The sequence below is a fragment of the Oreochromis aureus genome, linkage group 3, assembly GCF_013358895.1.
Source record: "Oreochromis aureus strain Israel breed Guangdong linkage group 3, ZZ_aureus, whole genome shotgun sequence".
Classification (NCBI taxonomy): Eukaryota; Metazoa; Chordata; class Actinopteri; order Cichliformes; family Cichlidae; genus Oreochromis; species Oreochromis aureus.
In genome coordinates this window covers 49,690,478-49,695,545 of record NC_052944.1, presented here as the reverse complement: position 1 = coordinate 49,695,545, position 5,068 = coordinate 49,690,478, and the positions used below count along the sequence as shown (strand labels likewise).

General features: G+C 44.6%; 1 pseudogene; it reads right to left on the bottom strand.

The window, feature by feature from the left end:
• Positions 1-4,630, bottom strand: LOC120439464 (annotated as a pseudogene).
• Positions 4,631-5,068: the final 438 nt, after the last annotated feature.

Genomic DNA, 5,068 nt, shown 5'->3' with positions numbered 1-5,068 from the left:
AAAAGTGTTGCATTGATTTTTATACAATTTCAGGTAAATTTACAGGTAACTACAAACAATCAATCAGAAGATGTCAAACTCGCAGCCATAAAGTGATCTCTGTGCAGAGAAGGAACAGCACAACAGTGAGCTCTCAACAGCAAAGAGAGACAAGAACAACAAACTGGAAGCTCAAAGGTCTATTTGACTTTAATCAACTCTGCAGTGTCTCCATCTCCATAAATATAAAGTCCAGCATAGAGCGGCTGAGTGAATGTGGTCTGGACTCTGTGGAGGAGAGTCATGGTTTCAGAGATGATGTAGAAAGACAGAATACCTGCTCTGTGATCCAGGTACACTCCTACTCTGGAGGACCGAGGACCTGAGAGGACAGTTTGGACTTTGTTGTGCCAAAATATGTAACTGTTTGTGTCACAATGTAATGACCAAGATTTGTCATTAAATCCAAATAAACATTCATTCACAGTTCCTGCTCTGCTGATATTCTTGTATGTGACTGCTACTAAAACCCATCCCCCTCTCCACTCCACCTCCCAGTAACAACGTCCAGTCAGACTCTCTCTACTCAGGACCTGACAAAATATGAATCTGTCTGGATGATGAGAATAAGACTGTTGTTGATTCATTCTTGTTACTTTTCTGTTCCCCTCAGATAATAACAGATATTTGTTTGCTGTGTTTGGATCCAGTGTGATTTCATGTGAATATTTTAAGAATCCAGCTCTGGTCTTTGGCTCTGGTGGTGACAGTAAAACATCCTCTTCAGTGACTGTCAGTGAGATGTTTGTCCATTCCTCTCTCAGAATGTCCTGTAGTTTATCTCTGGTCTCTGACACAGCTGCTGTCACATCCTCAAAGTAGCTCAGAGGACGAATATTGATGCTGGATGAGTGTGTAGACTCACTGAGTGCTGACAGTGAGGGGTAGTTGTGTAGAAACTGGTTGTGATCCTCTGTGTGTGAGAGCTGCTCCAGCTCGCCGTCTTTCCTCTTCAGCTCAGCGATCTCCTGCTCCAGCTTCTCCTGAAGCTCTTTGACTCGACTCACTTCAGTTTCCTGCTGGGATCTGACCTGCTGCTTCACATCAGAGCTTCTTTTCTGGATGAGACGGATCAGCTCAGTGAACATCTTCTCACTGTCCTCCACTGCTTTATCAGCAGAGCCATTGATGGCCTCCACCTCCTGTTGAAGCAGCTTCACATCTTTCTCTCGCTCCTGGATTCTCTGCTGGATGTTTAGTCGTCTCACCTCGAGCTCCTTCTGCTTCTCAGTCCTTTCTGCTTCTCAGTCCTTTCTGCTGCAGCTGGGACTGTTTCATGGCCTTTATGTTCATCCATTGTGCAGAGATAACAGATACTCTGCTGATCAGTGCGACAGAAAATCTTCATCACCTCATCATGACGAGAGCAGATGTTCTCCTGGAGCTTCTTGGAGGGGGCCACCAGCTTGTGTTTCTTTAATGGAGCTGCATCATAGTGAGGTTGGAGATGTTTCTCACAGTAAGAGGCCAGACAGACTAAACAGGACTTGATGGCTTTCAGCTTCCTCCCAGTGCAGACATCACAGGCCACATCTTCAGGTCCAGCATAGCAGTGATCAGCTGGAGCAGCTTGGAGTCCAGTCTTCTTCAGCTGCTCCACTAAAGCTGCTAACATGGTGTTTTTCTCCAGGACAGGCCTCGGTGTGAAAGTCTTCCTGCACTGAGGGCAGCTGTGGATTCCCTTCCTGTCCTCTTCATCCCAGAAACTTTTAATACAGTTCATGCAGTAGCTGTGTCCACAGGCTGTAGTCACCGGATCCTTCAGTAGATCCAAACAGATGGAACAAGAAATAGTTTCTCGGTCCAGCTGAACTCCTTTCTGTGCCATTTCTCCTCTCAGTTTCTCTTTGGCAGAAACGAAAGCATTCTGACCTCTGATCTCATAACATACTTTTCTGTAGTGAATGGAGCCTGTCGGCTCTGAAACGTTACAACATGTTTGTTACACCCATCTTCAAACTGCAGATCTAAAGGGGAGGGAACAAGGAAATACATTTACAGTGTTTCAGGAAGAAGAGGGAGGAGTTATCAGGCTTTGACACAGTCCAGGAAGTGGAGCAGTTTGACGTAGACGCTGTTTGTTTAACACTTTGAACATGAACAAAGGAGGCGGATCAGTTTTTACATTTATAATATATGAATGACAAGTAAATAAAAAGCTGTCACAGCATGGCACATATTATACCATGAATTGTTTTTCATTTCAAAAATGTTCACATTCAGACACAAAAATCATTAAATATTTCACAGTTATTAATCTTTCAAATATGAGACATTTGGCTTTCAGACACAGAGCCAGTGTCTTTATTTTTACTGCAAGTATTTTTGTGTTTTACATGGTTGAATATCAGGTTATATGTGCTGCAAAATGTGAACATTTACAGAATAAAAGGTCAGAATGTGTAGAACAGGATTTTCTTTCACTTATATTGATATTGATGTTTTCACAAATATATTGAGAGCTGCAGATTTCCAATTCAAATTTTACTCTTATTTATTATTTTTGCTACTTTGAACCACAACTCTGTGACTCCAGCCTCAGATCAGTGAATACAAGTGCTGGTGTCATGATCCGGGGTGTCGGTGGTGTTTTGGGGAATGTTTTCTTACTCAAAGCTCAGGTCCTGCCTCCAGGTGAAGTTCTGGGTCTACATCTGCCTCCACATGCGGCTCATTGTCTGCAATCAGCGATGAAGTTTTATGGTCCACCTCAGAACTCCAGTATTTATCAGATTGTCATCTAAACAGTAGTTTTAAATCAGCCTCCATGTTCCGCTTGCTCCAAGTGTTCCTCTGTTTAATTTCACCTTCTTGTGTCTCCAGTTTCCTGCACCTCCAGATGTTTATCCACTCACCTCCACTCTTATCTGGATTTCTTCAGTCACTGGTCTTTCCCTCCAACCAGCTGCCACAGGGAAGAGAGGGCGGGGCGGCGGGGATTCTCTGGCTGGCTGGAGCAGCATCTAATAATCAACTCACAAAATAAAACAAAATAAAAACAAAACAACAAACACGAAAACACCAGACATTATGATCCAGACTTATAATTTGCACCGATGTTTTTTCTAAATTCTACACGTGAAACGTGAGCGCGAGAGCCCTCGGTGCGCCTGCTCGCTGCTGAAGTCAAAGTAAACTTTATTGTCATCTCCGCTACATACAGTCCAGTATATAGAGAGACGAGGCTCCAGTTACAGCAGTGCAAGTAAACAAACAATAAATATAAGAAGAGTAAGAAAATAAATACACACTTTAGGACTCGGGTAAAGGGATCAATAACAATTGAAAATTTATCATTTACAGTTTGATGATCTCACACACAACCTGTCTGAAAGTTTTCAGTGTGAGAAACATTTCGTCACTCATCCAACTGACTTCTTCTTTCTCAGCTGACTGCAGGTTTCTTGTAAACGCTTTATAATGTTGGGGAAACCTGGCACATCAGCTTTTAAATGTTCCCATTACTGATGGAAATCTCACAGTCTAAGAAGGCCAACCTGCCTTCATATCCTCCCTGATGTATCTGATGTGTTTGTCCAGCTAGTTGCTGTGATCCGTGAATTGTGGTGAGTTTTGATTGTCACCCAGGTGTCATCCACATACCTGAACCAATGACTTGGTGGTGATCCAGGGTAGGATAGCACAGCCCTCTGAGATAACAGCAGGGTTAGAGAGTCTGTCTGTGCCAATAACAATCCAAATAAAGTCATTTATGAGACTGAGATTGGCTTCCTGTGATAGTGAGAGTGATAGTAAGAAGAGCAAACCCCGCCCTGAAACTTCCATTACATCACCAGGTCACTCCTATTTATAAACAACGATAATGTCATCAGGGAAATAAGGAAAGCCTGCGATCAAAGAGAGAACTGTGAGTATCTGAGCAAGTTTTTATGTTCTTACCTCTGAAAGTACGAGGTTTCACTTCCTGTGTGACGGTAATATCAGTGTACGAGACAGCAGGGTTCACTTTATCTGCAATACAGAACAGTTCACGTGTTACACAACAGCTGGATTCAAACATGTAAATCCAGAAAATTATTCCAGTAATAAAGTAAACACACAGCTGAAAATAAGTGAACAGGATTCTTCTGACAGAGGTTCTGTCATGTTTGCGTACCGGCAGGCAAGGAGAGGAGGACCCAAGATGCAGGTTTCGGTGAGACGAGGTAGAACTCAAAGTACCGCTTTATTAGCAAGTTGCCGGTAAACAGTGAACCAAACTAAACTGGGAGAAGTACACACTAATAGGCAGATACACACGGACGGAAAACAGAGTGCAGACTGAAGGTGAGTAGACATCAACGATACGACAGAGGACAAAGGTAACACAGGGCAAATATACACACGGCAGTAATCAAGGGATGAGGCACAGGAGGGGAACACACCTGGGAGGAATCACAGCTGACGAGACAGGGGAATAGCAAACAGAATACACTGACACCAGACACGAACCTCCAAAGTAAAACAGGAAACCAGAAACAACTTACAAGGAGGCAGAAGATGCTGCACTTAATCTAGAACAATAAACAACACTATAGAAACATACCAAAATATAAAGAACTGAAGAAGCCGGGTCAAGGTGACCCAGAACCGTGACAGTACCCCCCCCTCAAGGGCAGGCTCCAGACAGCCCAACAGGAACACAAAAACGCACAAACAAACAAACAAAAAAAACCAAAAAAAAAAAAAAACCAACCCAACCAGGGCGGGCGGCAGGGGTCCAGGACGGAGGGACAGGGACCAAAAACAAACCAAAAACCCAGAGGTCAAGAAAAACAGACCCACCAAACCGTTCAGGGGGCCGACGCGGAGGCCGACAGCGCAGGAGGCCAAAACAGTTCAGTTCCGGAGGCCGACCATGCGAAAAGCAGTGGCGAGGAGACAGTTCAGGGGGCCGACCGTGCGGACGGCAACGGTGGCGGCGAGAAAGCAGTTCAGGGGGCCGACCGTGCGGGCGGCAACGGCGGCGGCGAGAAAGCAGTTCAGGGGGCCGACCGTGCGGGCGGCAACGGCGGCGGCGAAAAGAAGT